The sequence below is a fragment of the Scyliorhinus torazame genome, chromosome 14 (genome assembly GCF_047496885.1).
Source record: "Scyliorhinus torazame isolate Kashiwa2021f chromosome 14, sScyTor2.1, whole genome shotgun sequence".
In the NCBI taxonomy this organism is placed as follows: Eukaryota; Metazoa; Chordata; class Chondrichthyes; order Carcharhiniformes; family Scyliorhinidae; genus Scyliorhinus; species Scyliorhinus torazame.
In genome coordinates, this window is record NC_092720.1 from 87,487,051 (window position 1) to 87,512,899 (window position 25,849).

The window sequence follows — 25,849 nt, forward strand, 5'->3', positions numbered from 1 at the left end:
TAAACATCGACTCCTGCATCCAGTCAATGAATTTTAAAAATGTTAATACAGGGTGAGGAGTGAGTTGGCTTATTCAGGTCCCTCGGTTTGTCACAACAGTTCAAAAATGTATTTTCTCTGTAAATTATTTTCCGAATCCAAATGCATTGATTTGTTTAAAAGGGGCCAATGAAACCAGACTTTCCTGAGCCAAAGAGTTTATTCGTTACTAAATCCAGACAGTGACGTGTATCCCTGACTCCAAAGGAGTGCAGGAGAGGACACGCTTCCTTTCCACGGCACTAGCTGCCATAAAGCAGGTGAGTTTACACATCTCACTGAAAATAACAGGCCAAGGAGTGTCTGAGGTAAGTGGACAACCCAAGGGAAGGGGTGGTGCAGGATTTGGACATCGGGAGGAGGTTGGGGGAAGTTTTGTATCAGAGGGATACGGGATTCGGACATTGGTGGGCGTGGGACATTGGTGTTGTGTAACTTCTAAAACGGACAGTCCGGCGTTCGTCAAAAAAACATGATTCGCAAATAACAAAACTATAATTGCAAGGAGCAATTTAGATTAAAGCCACCAGGACCCGGCGTTTCAATAAACCTGTATCGGGATATATTTGCACATCGAGTTGTAAACTGGTCCGGAATTATGCCTTGCTTGTGTGCAATATTGTTGAGAGATTATTCGTCGCTCTCAACACCAAACTTGGATCTTGTATGGAAGCAGCAATCACACTGAACAACGCGACGCCAACGTTACACTTTGACATATCTCACGTTTTCCAATCGCTTTAAAGTGTCTTTGTGAAAGGAATGCAGGTTCGGATGTCAGTGTGGGGCGGGGGCGGAGGTCAGCATAGGGGGGGTCAGCATAGGGGGAAAGGGGGGGGGGGGGTCAGCGTGGGGGGGGGAGGGGGGCAGCGAGGCGGGGAGGGGGGTTCAGCGTGGGTCCATCCTGATCCCCACACCCCCCCTCCATCATGATCCCCACACCCCTCCTCCATCCTGGCCCCCACCCCCCCCCCTCCTCCATCCTGGCCCCACCCCCATCCTGGCCCCCACCCCACCCCCTCCCCTCCTCTGCCCCCCCCTCTCCCCCTCGCTCTCCCCCTCCTCCTCCCCTCCCTCTCCCTCTCCCCCTCCCGCTCCCCCATCCTGGCACCCACACCCCCATCCTGACCCCCACCCCCTTCCCATCCTGCCCCCCTTTCCCCATCCTGACCCCCCTTTCCCCATCCTGCCCCCCTTTCCCCATCCTGCCCCCCTTCCCCCATCCTGCCCCCCCTTCCCCCATCCTGCCCCCCCTTCCCCCATCCTGCCCCCCTTCCCACATCCTGCCCCCCTTCCCCCATCCGGCCAACCACACCCTCCCCCATCCTGACCCCCACCCCCATCCTGACCCCCATCCCCCTTCCCATCCTGCCCCCCTTCCCCCATCCTGCCAACTAAGCCCTCCGCCATCCTGCCAACCACCCTGATGTACAATCAATTACTCTCAAGACAAGGTGAGGCATAACTAATCGGCTTTAATCTGCTAGAACTCTTCCCCAGCAGCTTTGATACAAAAAGTGAAGGCTGCTGGGACGGCATCGGTTCTTATACTCTGCCTCTCATGCCTCTCAGGGCGGAGCTATGTACATCAGCCAATGGTTGACTCCTCGGTCTAACCAATGGTCATCCACCTCTCAGGTACCGCAATACCTGGTATTGCCACATTCACCCCCTGTTAAAAAAGGGCACGGCGGGGTGATGGCCAGCGTTAAAAGTCACCTTTCGCATGTTATGACCAGGCATGGAGGTACCGTGATGTCGAGGTTAATAAAGTGTTCATAGTGCAGCAATCAGTCGATCGGGTGGCCTGTTCATCCTTCTGGAGCGTCTGGGCTTCGCGGTGATTCTGATGGGGGTCCCGGCGGTTGCAACTCCGGGAACGTTATGTCGTCCTCCCTGGCAGCTTTGTCACCCCTAGGCGGCGCTGTTGGGGCAAAAGGTGGACAGGGGGGGAAGGCGCCTGTAGGGGGCGTCGGTGTGTGTTCGGGCCTAGGCAGGAGCGGCGGGATTACTGACCCTCCAGTTAGGTGCTGTGGGGAGGGTGGGGGTGGGGGCAATGGTGCGGGTGCACGTGGGGCTCCGGCGGGCGACAGGTCCCGATGGGAGACCGTGACTTGGCAGCCATCAGGGAACGCTACGTAGGTGTACTGGGGGTTGGTGTGCAGCAGGTGGACCCTCCCGACCAATGGGTCCGACTTGTGCGCCCTCACATGTTTCCGAAGCAGGATGCTGGGGAAAACAAGGAGACGTTCGTGAGGTGTCTGATTCGTGGTTGTACAGAGCAGTGACCGGATGGAGTGGAGGGCCACCGGGAGGACTTCCTGCCAGCGGGAGACTGGGAGATTCCTGGACCGTAGGGCCAGCAGGACGGTCTTCTAGACTGTTCCGTTCTCCCTCTCTACCTGCCCGTTTCCCTGGGGGTTGTAACTTGTCGTCCTGCTCGAGGCGATGCCCTTGCTGAGCAGGAATTGTCGCAGTTCGTCACTCATAAAGGAGGACCCCCTATCACTGTGAATGTATGCGGGGAAACCGAACAGTGTAAAGATACCCTGGATGGCCTTGATGACGGTGGTTGTGGTCATGTCTGGGCAGGGGATGGCGAATGGGAACCGGGAGTACTCGTCAATCACGTTAAGAAAGTACGTGTTGCGGTCGGTGGAGGGGAGGGGGCCTTTGAAATCCATGCTGAGGCGTTCAAAGGGACGGGAAGCCTTTATCAGGTGCGCCCTCTCTGGCCGGTAGAAGTGCGGTTTGCACTCCGTGCAGATTTGGCAGTCCCTGGTGACGGTCCTGACCTCCTCGATGGAGTAGGGCAGGTTGCGGGTCTTGATAAAATGAAAAAAACGAGTGACCCCCGGGTGGCAGAGGTCCTCGTGGAGGGATCGGAGGCGGTTCACTTGTGCGGTGGCACAAGTGCCGCGGGACAGGGCATCAGGAGGCTCGTTCAGCTTCCCCGGACGGTACAAGATCTCATAATTGTAGGTGGAGAGTTCTATCCTCCACCGCAAGATCTTGTCGTTCTTAATCTTGCCCCGCTGTGCATTATCAAACATGAAGGCAACCGACCGTTGGTCCGTGAGGAGAGTGAATCTCCTGCCGGCCAGGTAATGCCTCCAGTGTCGCACAGCTTCTACTATGGCCTAGGCCTACTTTTCAGCCAAGGAGTGGCGAATTTCGGAAGCATGGAGAGTACAGGAGAAGAAAGCCACAGGCCTGCCCGCTTGGTTGAGGTTGGCCGCCAGAGCTACGTCGGACGCATCACTCTTGACCTGGAAGGGGAGGGACTCGTCGATGGCGCGCATTGTGGCTTATGCAATGTCTGCTTTGATGCGGCTGAAGGCCTGGCGGGCCTCCGTCGACAGGGGGAAGGTTGTGGACTGGATCAGGGGTCGAGCCTTGTCTGCGTAATTGGGGACCCACTGTGCATAATAGCTGAAGAATCCGAGGCAGCGCTTTCAGGCCTTGGGGCAGTGAGGGAGGGGGAACTCAATGAGGGGGCGCATGCGCTCAGGGTCGGGGCCTATGACTCCACTTCGCACTACGTAGCCTAGAATGGCTAGACGGCCGGTGCTAAACACGCATTTATCCTCATTGTATGTCAGGTTAAGGATTTTCGCGGCCTGGAAAAATTTTCGGAGGTTGGTGTCGTGGTCCTGCTGATCATGGCCGCAGATGGTGACGTTATCCAGATACGGGAACGTTGTGCGTAAGCCGTACCGGTCAACCATTCAGTCCATCTCTCGCTGGAAGACCGAGACCCCGTTCGTGACACCGAAGGGAACCCTTAAAAAGTGATAGAGCCGCCCATCTGCTTCGAAGGCAGTGTACTGGCGGTCACCATTACGGAGGGGTAGCTGGTGGTAGGCATACTTGATATCCACCATGGAGAAAGCCTTGTATTGCGCGATCCTGTTCACCAGGTCGGCTATACGGGGGAGAGGGTACGCATCCAGCTGTGTAAACCTGTTGATGGTCTGACTGTAGTCAGTGACCATCCTATGTTTCTCCCCGGTCTTTACCACCACTACTTGAGCTCTCCAGGGACTGTTGCTCGCTTCTATGACCCCTTCCCTCAGCAGCCTCTGGACCTCCGACCTGATAAAGGTCCGGTCCTGGGCACTGTAACCTCTGCTCCTGGTGGCGACGGGTTTGCAATCCGCGGTGAGGTTCGCAAACAGGGAAGGCGGGTCGACCTTAAGGGTCGCGAGGCCGCAGACAGTAAGGGGAGGTATAGGGCCGCCGAATTTAAAGGTCAGGCTTTGCAAATGGCATTGGAAGTCCAGCCCCAGGAGGGTAGCCGCGCAGAGGTGCGGCAGGACGTACAGGCGGAAATTGTGGAATTCCCTGCCTTGGACAGTGAGGTTCGCTAGGCAGAACCCCTTTATCTCCACCGCGTGTGACCCGGAGGCCAGGGAGATCCTTTGATTTACAGGATGGGTGACAAGAGAACAGCGCCTTACCGTGTCAGGGTGAACAAAGCTTTCCGTGCTCCCAGAGTCAATCAGGCACGACGTCTCGTGGCCATTGATGGAGATCGGCGTTGTAGCTTTCGCAGGCGTCCGGGGCCGGCTCTGGTCCAGAGTCACCGAGGCCAGCTGAAGTAATGGAGAGTTCTGGTTGGGCAGCATGTAGTCGGCTGTGCTAGGGGCCTGGGGCCCCATCCAAGATGGCGTCACCCATGGGTCGCACATGGTGTCCGGGGATGAAGAAGATGGCGGCAGCGAGGGACAAAATGGCGGCGCCCACCCGTCCAGCGTGGTGCCCGGGGGGCAAAATGGACACGCCCGCGGGTCGCACGTGGGCTTAGGTTAGGGGGGTGGCGGTGAGCGCTGGGTGGCCGGGGCCTGAAAGGGGGGTTGCCGGTAGTCGCTGGGGACCACGGCGCGGGCCTGGCAGACCCCTACATAGTAGCCCTTCATGCCGCTCCCTTTGCAGGTGGCGGTGCGGGCCGGGCAGCGCGGGCGGGGATGATTTGCCTGCCCGCAGAAGAAACAGCGGTGTCCGGCGGCGTTAGCGGGCCGTCTCGCCGCACAGGCTTGCGGAGTCAGGGGAAAGGTCTGAGGGGCTGCCGCTATGGGGTGCCACGCAGCCCAGGGGGCCGCCGCGCGATCGGGAGCAAAGGACAACGCGTTTTTATATGCAACGTCCATGGACCCCGCCAGGGCCTGTGCCTCTGCAAGTCCCAGAGTGTCCATTTCCAGGAGCCTTCGGCAGATATCGGGGGAGGTCATACCTGCCACAAAAGCATCCCTGAACAAAAGTTCCGTGTGCTCGCTCCTCGCCACAGTTTCGGCCCAGCACCAGCAGTACCCGGTAGAAGTCTTCCAACGTTTCTTCGGGGCTTTGCCTCCGGGTCGCCAGCAGGTGACGAGCGTCGACCCGATTCACAGTGCGGATATAATGTCCTTCTAGCAGCTCGATCGCGGCAGCATAATTCGCCGCCTCCTCGATAAGAGCGTAGATCCCAGTGCTGACTCGTGAGCGTAGGAGATGCATCTGTTGTCCTTCTGTAGGGGTGTCGGCGGCCGTGTCGAAGTAGCCCTTAAAGCACGCCAGCCAATGTTTGAAGATAGCAGCAGAGTTGTTCGCGTGGGGGCTGAGCTGAAGGCACTCCGGTTTGATACGGAGATCCATCCTTTCAACTGAAGTTGTAGCAGATTAAATTGATGCGCAATCAATTACTCTCGAGACAAGGTGAGGCATAACTAATAGGCTTTAATCTGCTAGAACTGTTCCCCAGCAGCTTCGATACAGAAAGTGAAGGCTGCTGGGACGGCATCGGTTCTTATACTCCGCCTCTCAGGCCGGAGCTATGTACATCTAACCAATGGTCATCCACCTCTCAGGTGCCGCAATACCTGGTATTACCACACACCTCCTCCCCCATTCTTCCCCCCCACACCCTCCCCTATTCTGACCCTACCCCTTCCCCATCCTGACTCTCACCCCTGTCCCCCATCCTGACCCCCACCCTGTCCCCCCAACCAGACCCCCACCCCCAGCCTGACCGAACCCGCTTTCCCATCCTGATCCCCACCACACCACCTCCCCCACCCCCTTCCCCATCCTGCCCCCCCACAGCCTCCCCTATTCTGACCCTACCCCTTCCTGGCCCCCCCCCTTCCCCATCCTGACCCCCATGCCCCTCCTCCATCCTGACCCCCACACCCCTCCTCCATCCTGATCCTCACCCCCTCCCCCATCCTGGCCCCTTCCCCCATCCTGGCCCTCACCCCCAACTCCATTCTGGCCCCCACCCAACCCTGGCTCCCACCCCCTCCACCAGCCTGACCCCACCCGCTTTCCCTTCCTGATCCCCACCACACCACCTCCCCCATCCTGGCCCCCACCCCCTCTCCCATCCTGGCCCTCACCCCCTCCCCCACCTGACCCCCACCCCACCCCAACCTGACCCCCTGAAGTGACCAGACCCAACTCCCCAGTGCCTCCCCCCCCACCCGACCCGACTCCCATCCCTGTCTGACTCCACCTGCCCCTGAACCCGATGCCCAACACCCCCTTTGGATGTGCAAAACGCCAGTATTGAATGACTGCAAAGATTTTGAAACTTCACTGCCTGACTCTCCCCTTGCCTGAGTCAGGAAAGCTGGCTGAGACAGACGCTGAAGAATGAACCTGTTCTGCTGAAACTTTAACTCTGTTTCCCTCGCCAAATATGCTGCCAGACCTGTTGAAAACTTCTGGCATTTTTTTGTTTTAATTGCTGATATCCCTAAGACTTTGGGAATGTCATTTTAAGTCTGTTAAATGCCCTTAGTTATTTCATTGAATGAAATCATAAGATCATGTTATGATGTAAAAATAGTAATAGAAAATGCTGTGAACATTTTTCAGATTGAGCAGCATGTGTAAAGAGAGGAATGTGGGTTGACTACCACTCTCTACAAATGTTGCTTGATTTGCAGAGTGTTTCCACCTATGAAGACGCAGGAGGCCCTTGTTGGTAATTAAACACGAGTTTATTACAGTCATAGACAATGGTAGTTCCAGTAGCGTCCACTGATGCATTATCAATTACGACGAGACGAGAGTAGAATGTATTCGAGGCTTTATTACACAGAGATGTGTGGCCTCCTACAACTGTTGCCGAAATGGCTGCAGCTCAGGAAGCCCACACATTTATACTCCGCCTACTAGGCGGAGCCAGCAGGCAGGGATCTACCCCCGTACCTGTAGTACAGGGGCCTCACCGTAATACCATATGCAGTATATACAATATAACAGTGGCGACTACCACATTCACCCCCTGTTAAAAAGAGTCCAGCGGGGGTGGTGGAAAACTATTTACATACAAGTTGTTTAAATTTTAAAGAAAGAGGTTACAAATTTAGACGATCGGGCGCCTTGATCTGCCGTTGCGAGCGTCGCAGTTCTGGTGGCGATTCAGGCGTCGGCTCGGTCGTCGGTGACTCTGGGAGCGTGTCAACCTCATCTTCGTCCCCGGGTGGGACCAAGGGGAGGACAGATCGTCCTGGAGCGGGGGCTGTGGTGAGGTGAGACGGGGGGAGGGAGGGTGGCGCCGGGGCAGGGGGGGGGTTTGTGGGGACCCAGCTGACGCCAGGTCCCTGAGGCAGACTGTGTCTTGGCGGCCGTCGGAGTACGCCACGTAGGCGTACTGCGGGTTCGCGTGGAGTAGCTGTACCCTCTCAAACAACGGGTCTGCCTTGTGGAGCCACACGTGCTTGCGGAGGAGAACGGGTCCTGGAGCTGCCAGCCACGTTGGGCACGAAACCCCAGAGGTGGACTTCCTGGGGAAGGCAAAGAGACTTTCATGGGGAGTTTCGTTAGTCGCAGTGCAGAGGAGCGACCAAATGGAGTGAAGGGCGTCGGGGAGGACCTCCTGCCAGCGGGAGGCCTTCCAGACCATCCCATTCTCCCACTCCACCTGCCCGTTTCCCTGGGGGTTGTAGCTGGCCGTCCTGCTCGAGGCAATGCCCCTGTTGAGCAGGTACTGGCGCGGCTCCCCGCTCAGAAATCAGGATCCCTGGTCGCTGTGGATGTAAGCGGGGAAACCGAACAGAGCGAAGATGGTGTTGAGGGCCTTGATGCCGGTGGCAGGCGTCATATCGGGGCATGGGATGGCGAAGGGGAATCTTGAATATTCGTCGACCATAATTAAGAAAGTACATGTTGCGGTCGGTGGAGGGGAGGGGCCCTTTGAAGTCCCGCTGAGGCGTTCAAAGGGGCGGGAGGCCTTCACCATGCGTGCACAGTAGAAGTGCGGTTTACACTCCGCGCAGACCTGGCAGTCTCTGGTGATAACCCTGTGGCAGTCTGTGTAGAGGTGTTACGGTACCTGGTTATGCTGGAACACCATTGGTAGATATTGTATGCTTTTTATTGGTCAAGCTGTATGGTAGTTCCACCCTGCTAGGCGGGGTATAAGAGCCCGTGCCGCCCCAGCAGCCTTCATTCTGTACCTGAGCTGCTGGGGGAAACATCTAGCTTATTAAAGCCTGCAGTTGGACTACAACCTCGCTTTAGTGGTCATTGATCGTGCATCAAGCCCTGACTTCCTCGATGGAGTTGGGCAGATTGCGGGCCTTTATGAAGTGATAAAAGCAGGTGACCCCTGGGTGACAGAGATCATCGTGCAGGGTCCGGAGTCGGTCCACGTGTGCGCTGGCACATGTACCTCGGGATAGGGCATCGGAGGGCTCGTTGAGCTTACCGGGGCGAGACAAAATCTCGTAATTGTAGGTGGAGAGCTCGATCCTCCACCTCAAGATCTTATCGTTTTTGATCTTACCCCGCTGTGTGTTGTTAAACATGAAGGCAACTGATCGTTGGTCAGTGAGGAGAGTGAATCTCCTGCCGGCCAGGTAATGCCTCCAATGCCGTACAGCTTCAACGATAGCTTGGGCCTCCTTTTCGACAGAGGAGTGCTGAATTTCGGAGGCATGGAGGGTGCGGGAAAAGAATGCCACGGGCCTGCCTGCCTGGTTGAGGGTAGCGGCCAGAGTGACGTCTGATGCATCGCTCTCGACTTGGAAAGGGAGCGTCTTGTCGACCGCGTGCGTCGCTGCCTTGGTGATGTCGGCCTTGACACGGTTGAAGGCCTGGTGAGCCTCGGCCGTCGGGCAAAACTGTGGAGTGGATAAGTGGGTGGCCTTGTCTGCATAGTTAGGGACCCACTGGGCGTAGTACGAGAAGAACCCCAGGCATCGTTTGAGGGGAAGGGGGAGTTCCATGAGGGGACGCATGTGATTGGGGTCGGGCCGGAGAACTCCGTACTGAACCACATAGCCAAGGATGGCTAATTGGTTCATGCTGAACACTCACTTCTCCTTGTTGTAGGTTAGGTTCAGGAGTTTGGCGGTGTGGAGGAATTTGGAAAGGTTAGCGTCGTGGTCGTGGCCCCAGATGGTGACATTATCCAGGTACGGGAAAGTGGCCCGCAGTCCGTACCGGCCAACCATTCGGTCTATCTCCAGTTGGAAGACCGAGGCCCCGTTAGTGGCGCCGAAGGGAACACTAAGGAAGTGGTAAAGGCGGCCGTCGGCTTCAAACGCGGTGTACTGGTGGTCCGTCTTGCGAATGGGGAGCTGGTGGTAGGCAGATTTCAGGTCCACTGTCGAGAAGACCCGGTACTGTGCAATCTGATTGACCACATCAGATATGCGTGGGAGGGGGTACGCGTCGAGCTGTGTATACCAATTGATGGTCTGACTGTAGGCAGCGACCATCCTGTTTTTCTCCCCAGTTTTCACCACGACCACGTGGGCTCTCCAGGGGCTGTTGCTGGCCTCGATGATGCCTTCCCGCAGCAGCCGCTGGACCTCAGACCTGATGAAGGTCGTGTCCTGGGCGCTGTACCATCTGCTCCTGGTGGCGATGGGTTTGCAATCCGGGGTGAGGTTCGCAAACAGGGAAGGTGGGTCGACCTTAAGGGTCGGGAGGCCGCAGACGGTAAGGGGTGGTAGGGGCCTGCCAGATTTCAGGGTTAGGCTCTGGAGGTTGCACTGGAAGTCCAGGCCGAGTAGCAAAGCAGCGCAGAGGTTGGGGAGGATGTAGAGCCAGAAGCCGCTGAACTCTGTGCCCTGGATGGTGACGGTGGCGGTGCAATACCCCCGGATCGCCATGGAGTGGGATCCGGAGGCCAGGGAAATTCTCTGGTTGATGGGATGTACTGTGAGGGAGCAGCGCCTTACCGTATCAGGGTGGATGAAGCTCTCAGTGCTCCCGGAGTCCAGAAGGCAGGATATCTTGGGCTTGTCGATGTTCATTCGCGGTCGCGAAGTTGTCGGGACTGCCCGGGACTGGTCGACCGTGATGGAGGCCAGATGTGGCTGGTCGGCGGCGGTTGCAGGCGATGAGCGGCCCGATGAGGTTCCCGACGAGCATCCTGGGGCAGGCAAGATGGCGGCGCCCACGGGCCGCACGTGTTGTGAGGCGAGCAGGATAGCGAGCGAGCAAGATGGCGGCACCCACTGGCCGCTCGTGGTCTGAGGCGAGGAAGGTGGCGGCGCCTGCGGGTCGCACATGGGGGGGTGCCGGGACAATAGCGGCGACCGAGCAGGCCTGGCACACAGCAGCGAAATGTCCTTTCTTCCTGCAGGACTTGCAGAGCGTGCTCCGTGCCGGGCAGCGCTGTCGGGGGTGTTTTGAGTGGGGGGAGCGGGGGGGGGGTTCGCCCGTTGGGGAAACACGTATTCCACAACTCCCATGGGAAGATTGGTTAGGGTGCCTCTGAGGTCCTTTGAACACCCCTCCACCCACAGGTCTAAAGTTCCCCTCCAGTAGCCAGCTGAGGGGGCCTTCTTCACCACTTCGCGCGTGACTGCATTTCTGCCAGCGGTGGGGCCGGGTCTGGAGGTATATAACGGAGGGTCACTGCTGGGGGTTCGGCTGTGGCCATGGCGTCGTCCGTAAGTGCAATGCTTCTATGTCTAATGCCTGAGACCGAGTTGTCATTGTCCTGTTGGTCCGGATGCTGGCCCATGGTAGGTTGTGCCTCTTGACTGTATGGTGGCTCGAGGGGCAGTGTTCAAGCATAGTGACCATGCATCAAGGTGCAAAGTCATGTGCCCCAGGCTGGGGTTCAGTCCCTGGGTGATCGAAGATTGGCCGCTGCGTCTGTGGTGCTTCCTCCTGCTGTTTTAAAGCACAGTGTCCATGCATCAAGGTGCAATTGGGATGCTAGGCAATGAGCCCCACATGTTATATTGCACGCCCACCCACAAGGATTCACTTGGTATGTGTGAAGTTCTCACTTAATCACGATTACCAATTGCCATTAGCTATAGCCTTTAGCCGTACGGCCAGAGACCTTCGCGGTCAGTGGGAGCTATGGGTGATGGGTTGCCGCTGAAGCGGGAAAACGATGCAGGGGTTGGCATGGAGGACCCAAACACTGTTGTAAACACTCCCCCCCTCCCCGCACTGCCAGCATGACCACTTGCTGGGCAGGCTGCTGGATTGCGGAAGGCCTCTGGATATGGGGTGGCTCCGGTTAATTGTATGGAAATGGGTCTTAAGTGGTGAGGATCCCGATTTTGCCTACAGGAGCAGGCTGGTTCCATCGCAAACAGTTTGGTACTCAGCGGGGTTCTCATTTTTGGCCTCTCCCGCTATTCATCGGCCTCGTTGCGCTCTCACTCGAGCAAAACGAGGTCAGAGAATCGCGCCCAATAAGCCCCTGCCAGGCTACCAGAATACCAGTCCCTATCACGGCCGGCTTTTACACAATACAGCAACGAGACCCAGTGGCTGGACCTCTGCCCGCTCGGGGGGAAGCCCATGAACCCCATGGGGAGATCGATAAGGGTATCCCCGTGGGCTTCTGGAGAGTTATTACAACATTTTTTTTTGGCGGCAGATTTCTAGCATCTGTGAAATTTTGCTATTCGTTTGACTTGTGCTAGCCTGGAAACATTCTATTTTTCTTCCATTGGGAGGCATAATTTGGCTATTATGTCTCTCCCATTACATTCATTAACCAACTGAATTCCTTCATATTTCCACTGTATATTTTGTAATGGATTTCTCCTCTTCAGTTAATCCTTATCCTATTATGTGAGCAGGGACTGTATTTTTTTGCCTTGGTTGCACATGACCACAATGGGATGACATGTCGAATAATTTTGCAGGCATAAAGGCTTTGCATTGTAATGTAGAAAGCGTGGGATTGTTTCAATTTCTCATTGCTTATTTGTTGGCAATGACTATTCCTCCAACATCTAATCTTGCAGCTATTATTTTGGTTTGATCTTTGTAGCAATGTACTGAGCAAAAGGCATTAGCAATTTTCGCTGTTGTTTACTGTGGGAAAGCAACCTGCCAACCTGACCTATTCTCCAGTGCTTTACCAGGCAATCTCTTTGCTTCCTGGTCCTTTGATGTGTAAATACTTTTCCTTCTTATTTTTGCTCAGTGCTCCTGTTCGCCTTCGCGTTCCTCCATGGCCTCACCCCCTTCCCATATAACTTGGTAATTTTCTCCAATTCTACATCCCTGCAAAATCTTTGCAATCATTCAATTCTGGCGTTTTGTTCAAAGGGTTGGGATTTTAGGCACCTCCTGCTGGTGGGTTTGAAGATGGGATCATGTAACATCCAGAGGGTGGCCTTCCAGCTGCCTACCTCTATCTGAAATTTGACCTGAATCGGGGGATATGCTGGGTGGCTTGCCCACCCTTGGATTTATTGAGGTCCTTGCGTGATCCGTGATCATCACGCCCCCCCCCCCCCTCCCCCCCCCATCACGTGCCAAAAGATCCGAAGTTGTCATTATTTGTAAATGGAATCACTTGTATTCTCATAGCTCGATGCAAAGCTGTGCAGAGTAACAGAGCACTAATGTTTTCAGACCTTTTGAGACTGACAATACACAGTTCTGCACTTTGCAGTTGGATCACAGCCAATATAAATAACTCACAACACAGGTAAGTGTGGGAAGGCAAAAAGCGAGAAAGTGGTGAGGGCTTTATAGGTGAGAGAAGATGCAAAAGTTAAGGCAGCATAAAAGAAGCTGAAATAGTTCAGCAAAATAATGAAAGACATACAACAGCCTTGGCTCCTGATGTGCTGACAGATCACTCACTGCATTGCTCACAGCACTTCAGGAGGATATGCTGCTTTCGATGAACAGGGTAATTATGCCGTACAGTACAAGCCTCAATTTTACGAAGCTCTGAATATGAAATGAAAAATGAAAATCGCTTACTGTCACAAGTAGGCTTCAAATGAAGTTACTGTGAAAAGCCCCTAGTCGCCACATTCCGGCGCTTGTTCGGGGAGGCTGTTACGGGAATTGAACCGTGCTGCTGGCCTGCCTTGGTCTGCTTTCAAAGCCAGTGATTTAGCCCAGTTTGCAGGTAAAAGAGGCGGTAGTTGTGCAGGTGAGGCAAAACAAGTCTTACACATTCAGATTATTAAAGTGAGGTCCTATAATTCATTTCACAACTTTGTCAAAACATCTGGCTCTGCCAATGCATCATTCCGATGTTAAATGCACACACGTCTGCTCAGCAGTATTGACCTGCATTGATGTTGGTGTTGAGGTAAAGCCCTTCAGTGAGCATTTATTTCTGTGCTAAATATTTTGCACAAATGTTTTAACTTGTGCAATGATGCCTTCTTATAAAAGCCTTCAGGCTATTGAACAAAACTGTTCTGTGGTATAAACAATTACTGTTGAAACTTTGAGAATTCCTTCTTTTTTGTTCCCGTGATGCTCCATAAATTGAATGAAAGGAACAAATTCACGAGAGAAAAAATATATCTTCAAGTTTAACAACCACATCCGGCAGCAACATGTTCACTGTTCTTACTTCATCAGGCCATGTCTACACAGAGCTTGGCACCTGGATATGTCAGGGGAGATCTTCACTGACTCACTTTTTGCTGCTGGCTGACTTAGAGTGAAGTGGGAAAGATTTTCCTACAGTTATGAAGCACAGCATGTCATTAATCTTCTATGAAGAAAAAAGAACCTTCCAAACCATTGCAGGTGACAACTATCAAACGAGTCAGTCTTCAACTGAATGCATGTAAAGTTAATGATTGCTGGGGGTGCCATTGTCTCAGTGGTAAAAAGGTATAATTGGAGAATGCACAAAGCCTTATACTGGTAAACTTTCCAGGACTCCAATGCATTGCGAAACCCATGCCGCCATCAAGGCCCCGTCCACCCATTCACATCCTATTATCACGATAAACTGAGTAATTGAAGAGAATCCATCCAATATTAGTCGGGAGCAAACTTGTAGAGTCCATAATTGAAGAACAAAGCAGCGAGCATATAGAATTGCATGCAAAACTAGGGCGGCCAGTCTGGATTTGTTAAAGACAAATTCATGATTGTCAAATTAAATGTACTTTTTTTAAATGTGGCTGGGTGTATAGGTTAAAAGGATGCTTTAGATGTTGTATCTATGGATTTTGCAAAGGTATCTCACAAGAACCATGTCAGTAAAACTCAGGTGAGGGTGCAATGGTTAGTACTGCTGCCTCACGGTGCCAAGGACCCGGTTCGATCCCGGCCTTGGATCCCCTCACAACCCAAAAGATGTGCAGGGTAGGCGGATTGGCCACTTTCTCCCCGTTTCTGCGTAGGTTTCCTCCTGGGTGCCCGTTTTCACAGGACATAGAACATACAGTGCAGAAGGAGGCCATTTGGCCCATCGAGGCTGCACCGACGCACTTAAGCCCTCACTTCCACCCTATCCCCGTAACCAATAACCCCTCCTAACCGTTTTGGACACTGAACGCAATTTAGCATGGCAAATCCAACTAATTTGCACATCTTTGGACTGTGGATGGAAACGAGCACCCGGAGGAAACCCACGCAGACACTGGGAGAACGTGTAGACTCCTCACAGACAGTGACCCAATGGGGAATCGAACCTGGGACCCTGGTGCTGTGAAGCAACAGTGCCAGCCACTTGTGCTACCGTACTGCCCTGTCCACTGTCCAGTTCTGCTACCGTTTCCTCCCACAGTCCAAAGATGTGCAGTCTCCTGATTGCCGCCCCAGCGGTAATCCCGATTAGCCTCAAATCGGCCTCCAGTGATGCCACTGCCTGAGGACTGAGTTCAGTCCCAGCCATCTGATTGACCAGCAGCTTGTGGAGGATGGACATCCTCCCTTTTGGGGGCAGGTGACACAAACTCTGGCAATTAACTGCCTAGCTACGTATGTTTGCATCGTGGCTTCCCAGGTTGTCAGCTGACATTTCAGCTCTGTCACCGCCTCTGTGTAAAATTCAGCCTAAAGTGTCGGGGATGGAGGATTGGTGGAATCGTTACAGCTGACATGCTGGCAGCACAAATAAGCAAAATAAACACACTTATTGCACATTAATAATTTGGAAGCTCTTATGATTCATGAGTACATTGGAGCCACCTGAAAATCCTTGTTGGGTGATGTGTGCAAATTCATGCCACACTGGACTTATGGGGGATTTCACAAACCTGATCAAACTCCAGAGTCCTATCTAATGTTTCTGAATATCCATGTGAATGTGTTGCACGTGTTCGTTTACTGTAAGTATGAACGTGGGACCGACTGATGTCGCTGCTATTCCTTGGACCATTTTGGAAGTGGCCAAGGGCAAAGACGCTGGAGGCTGCAGGGGCCTTAGAGTGCAGCAGGTAATGCTACAGCACTGTCTGATGGTTGCTTTCGGTTTCCTTTCATTGTTTACCCGTGAGAGGCTCAGTGTCCCTTTTAAAAGTAACAGTCAAGAAAGCCCAACAACGCCTCTACTTTCCACTGAAGCTCAAGAAATTCGGCATGTCAGCATCAACTCTCACAAACCTCTACAGATGTGCCATAGAGAGCATCCTATCCGGCTGCATCACAGCCTGGTATGGCAATTGCTTGGCCCAAGATTGCAAGAAACTGCAGAGTATGGTGAACTCAGCCCAATGCATCACACAAGCTTACCACCCACACATTGACTCTGTCTACACCTCCCGCTGCCTCAGGAAGGCAGACAGCATTACCAGAGACGCCTCGCACCCAGGCTTTGCCTTCTTACAGACCCTTCCATCAACAGAAGATACAGAAGTCTGACGACCCGCACATCCAGTCATAGGAACATCATCTTCCCCACAGCTACTAGATTCCTCAGCGACTCCCCCTCGGACTGATCTGCTCCCTGTAAGAACTAAATTTGCGACGTCCAATGCTGCTCTTGCTCATATATTTGCTTTGTTTGGCCCCTTGTTCTGCACTGTAACCAATCACTGTTTGTCGATGTACCATTTGTCAATGTACTCTGTCGATTATTCTTTTTTTGTCTGCTATGTACGCCCGATGTATATTCCCTTGGCCGCAGAAAAATACCTTTCACTGTACTTCGGTACATGTGACAAATCAAATTAAAAAAAACAGAAAATGGGCAGCCTGCTCGACTGGCGATCAGCAGCACCACCCACAGCTGCAGACTGGCTAGATGACCTTTCAGAATTCTCCACCTGGAGAAGATCAAATAGGCGATCTGAGGGTCCGAGGAAGGCTTCCTTACCGCTTGGGTGCAATTCATCGGCCTGTTCCAAAACCTGTTCAAGGCCAACATCAGCCAATCGAGAGGGAAACGCAAAAGGATTAGAAAGGGAAAGTGAAAAAAAGAGACAAGGAGGAATGTCGGGGCCGCCCAGCCCAGGGGGGAGGGACAAGAGAGACAACACTGGGGAGGGGTGGGGGCAACCCCCACCCACAAAAAGAACACGGCTGAAGCAGACGGGAAAAAAGAAAGGGAGGAACAAGAAGGCAGAGCATTCCCCTGGATCAACCTGGGAAGACATCAGGGGAGAGGGGAAGGGGTTAGGGAAAAAGGGATTGGGGGGGGTGGCGAGGAGAGGACATGCCGAACTGGATGGCAACAATTTGTAAATAAAAAACGTAAGACAAAGCCTTTTTACACTGTATAATAAATGAATACGAACGGCAATGGACATAATTTTTGAAAATGCCAATAAAACGATTTTTAAACAAAGAAAATGGCAGCCTCCCAACTGGTGAGTGTCCATGGTTTGAGAGACTGGTGATAGCAATGTGGATACCAACCAAAATGGTGTCTGTGGCCTAAAACCACGATAGAACCCTCGTCTACTCATATCCATTGTGCTCCCACTTGTTTCTGGTGGGAGTACTGATTTCCTAAATCGAGGACCCTCTGTAAACCTCATTTATTTTCTTGAAAAATTAGATGATGGGGGGGAGGGAAATTATCCCCAGATTTATCAACCTTCCCATTAGAACTATCCTTAGTTAGACCTGGTGAATGCTGTTTTACTGGGGACAGTAGTTAAAGGAAGTAAATTTAAAAAAAGTAAATTGGAAATTATTGAATCGGATTGCTTTGGATTGAATGTTAAGGTTGGCATTCAGTCAGGGAGCCCTGAGAGAGCAGCAACTTGAAAGGGAGTGAAATAAAATGTAATTGCCTGGTTTTATGTTTTTTTTTACAAGGAAACAACATTTGTAAAATACTTCTAATTTTAATTTAACAGTTTCCAAGGAGTCATGGTGATAGGCAGTTAAGCTGCTAACCTTGATATTATAACTTACTGACTCCAAGCAATTTGGTGGTTTGACTTCTTAATTGATAAATTCCTGTGTTGGAAAGTCTTTAATCTTTCTCCTACTGTGAACAGTGAGGAATTAAAGTAGAATATCAGATACCTTAAAGAAAATACCTGCGGGGAGCCAGATTGTGCGGCAAAGCTGAGCTCCTGCTCGTTCTGACTGGCCTCATCACTTGAGTATATAATTGCTGGCCCAGGAAAACATGGCAATAACCTGTGAGATGCACTGGCGGGCAGTGAATTGTGAGATTCTACAAATGTCACCAGCAGATCCCTGGAAGGAGCCAAATGGAAAGAAATTAGAAATTAAGGGCTTTCGTGACTTTGACAGCGACAGGAGCTGCACCTTGAAATAGAAAGTTCCAAGAAAGACAGGCTGAAAAAAGTCAGCTTAATTGTTTCATTTGAAGTGGAGTCATATGGAACGTCCATATTTTAAACTTTCACAGTGATAAATGTGACCAATTAAAGGAAGGCCACACGATCAGGCTTGTCCCTCTGCACATGCACCATGCTGTGGAGATTAATTGGCTTCATGATTCGAACTAAATCCAAGATTATTGAGGGGGGATTTTAACCTGACAATGTGGTTGGGTTTATGAGTGGACATTGAGTGAAAAGAGCTGAAATCACCAGCATGTCAGTGAGCCTGCAGGAACACATTGACCTCAGCCATTAACTTGATTAACAAAGATTCCTGGGGAGCTGCCATAATGTGTTTGTTTTGTGTCAGTGAAACGTTCCTGGGATAATGGTGAGGTGTTGGGTGCTCTGAGGTACAGACGAACCAACACGGTTGCGATTGGTACAACGCAGTTTTATTTCATCTAACTATTTATACATCTGACTTGGTATTCAGCACGTTGTGACTGTGTGAGTGTCTTGCTAATGAGGTCCTGGCCCTGTGCTGTCTCCAGATGGACAGCCCAGGAAGTGTTGTGTTTCTTGTCTTATACTGTGTCTGCTCTTGTCTGTGATTGGCTGTCGTGTTATGTGTGCTAATTGGTCCGTTGGTCTGTCTATCATTATGTATGTGTTATGATGAATGTTTGAATATTATGACAAATGGTACCTTGAAGCAGAGTTGGAGGATGTCAGGGCTGCACTCTGATACCTGTGTGGAATCCAAACAGTGACATCCTGCAAACGTACAACAGAAGCCACCAGAATTATTAATACAGAAAGAAATTTGAATGTTAAAAGCAGATCGGGGTTGGTGGGTTGGGGTGGGGGAGTGGATGCTTTCAGCTTGTGGCAACCACATGATTCCAGAGTGGCAATAATCCACTGTGACATGCATGACATTTCACAGCAGCGAGGACTGGACCTTCTGGAGGAAGCAGATGATTAGTGCTTCACCACTTTAGAGGAGAAGGTGATGGGAAAACAGGAGAAAGAGGAATGAGATGTGGTGAGGGTACCTTTAGCTGCACTCACAGCTGCCACTGATGTTCGGTACAGCCTAATTCAGGCACCTATTAGTGAATCGAAAGCAGTGCAGACACATTGCACACAAATTTTGAACCCACTGAACATCCACCTCCCCAGCCCCCCAGCAGAAAGTTATCCCACCACTAACATTCCATCTGTTTCACAGACACCCGTTGCTCAATTTCAGTTTGCGTCTTACCATTCTTCACAAGGCAGTAGCGACTTGGCAGGCAGCAGACAAAAATGGCAAGATGGGGCACTGTAATGGTACAATAAATGTTATGGTGCACAAAATGTTGAAATATGACAATGTAAACACACAAATAAATGCCCTGCGCAACTAGAAATCTGTTATCTTCCTTTTTCTGCTATTCCTATTTGGTGCTACCTCCATGGCTTCAGCAGAGCTGCTCGTGTCCCGACTCAGATGCTTGTTGCTGGTGTTGTCCAGATTTGAAAGGCCACAAAGACCCCATCAAAGACTGCCCCATAAGCAACTGTACGGGGGCAGACACGTCCATTGAGTCAGGAGACAGCTTGATGAGCTCTGACTGAGGTGGTGGCAAAGCCTCAGAAATGAAAGAGCTTCGAGCAGAGTCCCTGCTTCCATGTGACTGTTTTCCATCTTCTCTGTCGTGGGCCACACAAACTCCATCTTGCTGAAGGTGGCATTCCATGTGTGCCAGCTACTGGACTGGGCCAACATGCTGTTGGTGGACAGCCATGCCTGATGTTCCATGCAGATGGTCATTCTTTCCATGGGCATAACCGTTGGTATGAAGGCCATAGATATCATTGCATTCCTGCTAGAGATAAGACTCCTCCAATCTCTCTTCATCTTGCAGAGTACCTCTGGAAGGGCTGACAGAACCTCGCATGTTTACGGCTGCAAATCTAGAATTATCCCCCTTTCCAATGTCCCCCAAGGCTCAGCATTCATATGCTGTGCCCTACAACAGTGTCTCTCCATTGCTGTTCCTGCTTCCACCAACCTGTTCATGTGGCAAATAACTTGGCAGGCCCATCATGGTGTATGTATCTGAGCTGGTGGAGGATGTGCATAAGTCACCTGAAAGTGCATCTTCAGAATGTGTGCCCTCCTTTAAGAATTCTCGATCCTACTCACCTGCTTTGGATGCCTGAAGGGATATGAAGCTCATGAAATAGAACTGACAAGGTGAGAGGCTTCACACTGGATGTGGTGAATGATTTTTAATGTATCTCACAAATGTACTCTACTGCCCCAATCTCCCTCACTGCCGCCTCACTACCCCACCCCCCAAAGTGCCTTCTCAGTGATCCTTGATGTGGATGCACATCAGATGTGGAGGCAACCAGCTGTTTACCACGTCCCATAGCCTTCGATGTCCATGGCGGGTATCCTCTGGGGGCTCTGGGGCTGGAGGGGCCCGGCACACTTGCCGCCGGCACGTGCCCTGCCATGCCACACTGTACAGGATGCTGACTGCGAGACGCGGTGTCGTCAGAAGAGTGGAGCTTGGTGAAGCTGGTGGCTACCATCGCCACTCCATATGATGGGTCCGGGTTAGCACCCAGCGTCCTCTCCTCATGGTTGGTGCCCATAGGACCCTGGGGTTCACCTCGGGACAGAGGGCAGCTGGTTCGAGCCCCAGCTGCCCCTGCGTCATCTGGCTCTGCCAGCCCTGGCGACTCCCCAATGCCTGCATCATTGTGTCGACACCCTCGGCAATGCTCCTCAGTGACTGGGACAAGCTCTGCAATGCCCACCTACGACTTGGATACGCTTCATCCAAGGTTCACCTGTGTCATGTCCCCTGGGAAGTCAGACATTCTGTTGAGGCCCTCAGCCATGTCACCGAATAAGCCACGCCTTGGACACCCCCACTCATGGTGCTAACATCGTGCACCAGGCTCGCCACTGCATCAGTATTGGACTCGGTGCCACACATTGCTGGTGCCATCTCCTGCGCCCTTAGCCTCTGGGACTCCTCCATTGGCTACGGACCTGCTGGAGGGTCGTTGATGTCCCCTCTGAATATCACGCCCGCACCCTAATGACTGCATCAGCTCCGGGTAAACCTGGTCCAGAGGCTCAGCATCTGACTGAGACCCAGCTGGGCCCTGGGATCCAGTAGACCTCCGACTGCTGTCTGGTCTGGGCATTCCTGCCTCTACCCGGTGCACATCAGCAACTGAGTGGTGCTCACCACTTGTGCCCCAGATGCCTGACCACTACCATTGCCCACCGAGGTGCGTGTCTCTGTGTTGGTGGAAGCTGTGACGCATCAATGGTGGCATCCTCAGAGCTCTCCTCTGACGTGTTCTCATGGGAAGCGGGAGGGTGGGGGGAGGGGGGGGGAGAGGGGAGGGGTGGAGAGCCACCCCAGATGGGCCTGCGCCATCGGCTGGAGGTTTTGTGAGAGAATGGACATGTGGTCAGTGGGAGGGATGGGTCATTCTGTATGGCATTAACAACTCGCGTTTGACAGTCCACCTGTGTGGATCCTCGCCTCTGTGGCATGCGCCAACCTCCGCGTCGGTGACCGCTCTGCCCTTGGCCACCTCCGTAACCTCCAGTTGGTGAGGATTCTGATGTCCGGTACCCTGCCGCCTGTCTGGGCCCTCTCCCGATGTTTGTGGTACAACTTCTCCTGCAGGGATACGGAAGGCATCATTAGCCGCATGTGTGGTGTGACAATTATACCATATGTCTTCTTAACCTACCTGCCCTTCTACCTTAAGAGACCTGTGTACATGCACACCAAGGTCCCTCAGATCCTCGGTGCTTCCCAGCGTCGTGCCATTTATCATGTGTTCCCTTGTCTTGTTTGTCTTGCCCAAGTGCATCACCTCCCACCTATCCAGATTGAATTCCATTTTTCACTGATCACATTTTCACAGACCAGGTCAGCTATATCCTCCTGCAGTCTAAGACTATCCTCCCCACTATTTACCACAACAGCAATTTTCATGTCATCTGCCAACCTACTAGTCAATCCTCTTATATTCATGTTTAATGTTTAAATCATTTATATAAACCACAAATAGTGGGGCCCAACACTGATCCCTGCGGCCCCCACTGGACACAGGCTCCTACCCCCTGAAAAACATCCCCGACCATCACCCTCTGTGGGTGGCACGGTAGCACAGTGGTAAGCATTGTTGTTTCACAGCGCCAGATCCAGGTTCGATTCTGGCTTGGGTCACTGTCTGTGCGGAGTCTGCACGTTCTTCCTGTGACTGCATGGGTTTCCTCCAGGTGCTCCAGTTCCTCCCACAAGTCCCAAAAGACGTGCTTGTTAGGTGAATTGGACATTCTGAATTCTCCCATGTACCTGAACAGGCGCCGGACTGTGGCAACTAGGGGCTTTTCACAGTAACTTCATTGCAGTGTTAATGTAAGCCTACTTGTGACAATAATAAAGATGATTATTATAATTATTATCAAATCCGTGCTGAAGTCCAAGTAGACTATGTCAAATGCATTGTCCTGATCTACACACTTCGTCATTTTCTCTTTGGAAAATTTAATCAAGTTGGACCTCTCCTGAACAAACCATGCTGACTGTTCTTGAAGAATCCCTGTCTCACCAAATGCAGATTAATTTTGTCTCTCAGAATTGCTTCCAATAGTTTTCCCACCACTCAGGTTAGACTGACTGGCCTGTTGTTTCCTGGTTTATCCCTTCCTCCCTTCAATAATTTCACCACAATGCTATCGCTAGTCCTGCGGCACCTCTTCCGTGGTCACAGTGGATGGGAAATTACTGCCAGCACCCTTGCTACTTCTTCAACAAGCTGGGAAACATTTAATTTGCCCCTGGAGATTTGTCCACTTTTAAGCCTGCCAGAACACTCAGAAACTCCTCTCTGTTTATGTTAGTCTCTTTAAATTCATTGCAGTTCTTCTCCCTGATTTCTATACCTATATCGGCCCTTTCATTAGTGAACACAGACACAAAGTATTCATTTAGAACCCTACCTATGTCCTCTGGCTCCACACACAAATTACCACTGTGATCCTTAATGGACTTTATTCTTTATCTAGTTAGCCTTTTACTCTTTATATGCTTGTAAAACAGCTTGGAATTTTTCTTTATTTTACCTGCCAGTGTCCTTTCATGTCCCTTTTGGTTCTCCTAATTTCCTTTTTAAGTTCCTTTTTGCACATTCGATATGCCTCTAGTTAGCTCAGTGGGCTAAGACAGCTGGCTTATAATGCAGAACAAGGCTAGCAGTGCGGGTTCAATTCCCGTACCAGATTACCCGAACAGGTGCCGGAATGTGGCGACTCGGGGCTTTTCACAGTAACTTCATACTTGTGACAAGAAAAGATTATTATTATTATGTTTTGAGCCCTCAATATCTGCCATTAGCCTTCCTTTTTCTTCTTATCCAAAGCTGTACATCCCTCAATATCCAAGTTTCTCTGAACTGTAACATTACATTCTGCAGTCGCTCCTTCCTTTCCTATGTATGGTATGTTGTCTGTATAGCATGCAAGAAACACTACTTTTCACTATACACTAATACATGTGACAATAAATCAATTCAAATCAAAATTTGATAGTCGGATCCTTTACATGATTGAAACATGTTGACCTTGCACTCTCCTTACTTGCTTCTTGAATGCGTCCCACTGGTCTGTCACAGGTTCACCAAAAGTGTCTGCTCCCAATCCATTCTGACCAAATCACGGGGGGATCTGGCCCCGGGAGGTGCCCCCACGGTGGCCTGGCCCGTGACTGGGGCCCACCTATCCGCGGGTGGGTCTGTGCCGTGGGGGCACTCTAATCTTCTGCGTGGTCCTCCGCGATGGCCGACGCGGAGATGAACCCCCCCTGCGCATGCGCTGGGATGACGCCAGCACACACTGGCATTCCCGCGCATGCGTCAACTCGCGCCGGCTGGCTGAGGCCCTTCGCCAACCTCCTTCCCCGCCGGCCGGCGAGGCGCAAACCGCGCCGGCCTAGCCCATGAAGGTGCGGTGATTCTGCACCTTTGGGGCGGCCCGATGCCAGAATGGTTCACGCCACTCCTTTGCGTCGGAGTTGCCCGCCCCGCCGATTCCCGCAGAATCTCGCCCAAGATTGCTGTCTACAAAATTCACCCCCACTGATACTTCAACCACTTGCCCAACTTCGTTACCTAAGATTAAGTCCAATACCGACTCCTTTCTTGTAGGACCGTCTACGTACTGGCTTAAAAAGTTCTCCTGGATGTATTTTAAGAATTCCGTTCCCTCTAAACCTTTCACACGATTACTTCTCCAGTTAATGTTAGGGAAGTTGAAACCCCCCACCATCACCAACCCATTATCTTTACACGTCTCTGAAATATGCCTACATATCTGCTCTTCTATTTCTCTCGGACTGTTAGAGGGCCTATAGGACACTCCCAGCAATGTACCTGTTTGGTTTTTAAGTTCTACCCATATGGCTTAATTTGAAAAGCCTTCTGAGATGTCATCTCTCCTTACTGCTGTAATTGATTCCCTGATCAAAATTGTGACACCCCCTCCACTTTTAATTCCTTCCCTGCCTCGCCTGAAGATTGTTCTCAAGAGAGAAGGTTGAGAGGAACTTTGGTTGAAGTGTACAAAATCATGAGGAGTGCTGAAGCAGGGTGACAAGGCAGGGAAATCAGTGTTGGCAAGTCCGGTAGGGCAGTGAGGTGATTGGTACGGGGTGAGTGGTGGCTGGCAGTAGCCTGCTGCTCCTGACTTTCCACACCCTGCAAGGTAAAGGCCTTTTGAAATCACTTTTTTTGCAGGCAGCCTCCAATGGCTCATTTAGGGATTGCTAGTATGATTGTTTTAAACTTGAGAAAAATGTTTACAACTGAACACATGATGTGCTCAGGCATAATCCAATTCTCTGAAGGGATGTGAAACAGGCAATAGGCCATCTGTTTGAATAGGCAATGGGGTGAGCACTATTTTTAAATAGAAGCCCTGAACAACTCCAAAGTGTCCTTACCCATCTGACATGTGGTATTCTCCTGCTATGGACTATGCAGCTGCACAATTCGCAACATATTTGACTTTTCAGCTCATGCTTTTAAAAAGATAAATGGGAGCTGCACCATCCAATGTCTAGAATTTAGCATGGAGTAGAGTGAAATAATGGCTCCAACTTAATTTGCAGCCAAACCTTATACTATTAGGACATTGTTGAACAGGTTGTGATGCCTGGAGATTCTTTGAGAGGGATATGGGCCAAATGCGACTAGCCTAATGATAGAAACTGGGTGGCATGGATAAGCTGGGCCGAAGGGCCTGTTTCCATGCTGTAAACATCTATGACGCTATCTTAATGAAAAATATCAATTTGTCTTGCTTATTCGGAAGAATACTTTTTTTGATAGTGTTCTTACTATTAAAAACATCAAAACATTAGAAACAATTTTATTTAAAAAAGTAAGTTCACAATGTATATGCATTAAATTTGACAAGAATTTCAAATTATAAATATTATATTAGTAATGGTGTTGTATAACTTTGTGTCATATAGTATATTACTCTTTTGAACCAGCCGAGTTGATGAAATGAACAGTAGTCTTCTTGTAAAGATAAACTAATTTATTGAGTAATATAAATTATATTTGTGAGTTCTTTTTACTTAATACTCAACTAGTAAACAAATAAAATATAGTAAAGATAACTAATTAACTATACAATATAATAATGAAATAACTTATCATTTCTCTCTCTAGCTATTCTATGTCTTGTCTGTTACCTCTCCTGATGCACACTCTTAGAAAGAGCGTGACAGTCCTTTTTATATCACCTGATAGTGAGACATCTAATGTTGAATTGACTGTACTAGTTTTTACATACATTG

At 51.2% G+C, this 25,849-nt stretch overlaps 1 protein-coding gene across 1 annotated transcript in view; it reads left to right on the forward strand.

Annotated features, from left to right (window-relative positions):
• The first annotated feature begins 282 nt into the window (after positions 1-282).
• si (sucrase-isomaltase) overlaps positions 283-25,849 on the forward strand; it is a 257,508-nt gene continuing 231,941 nt past the window's right edge. The window contains exon 1 of the mRNA XM_072474450.1: positions 283-299. The gene's annotated coding sequence lies outside the window, so the exon portion shown is untranslated. The remainder of the gene's footprint in view (positions 300-25,849) is intronic.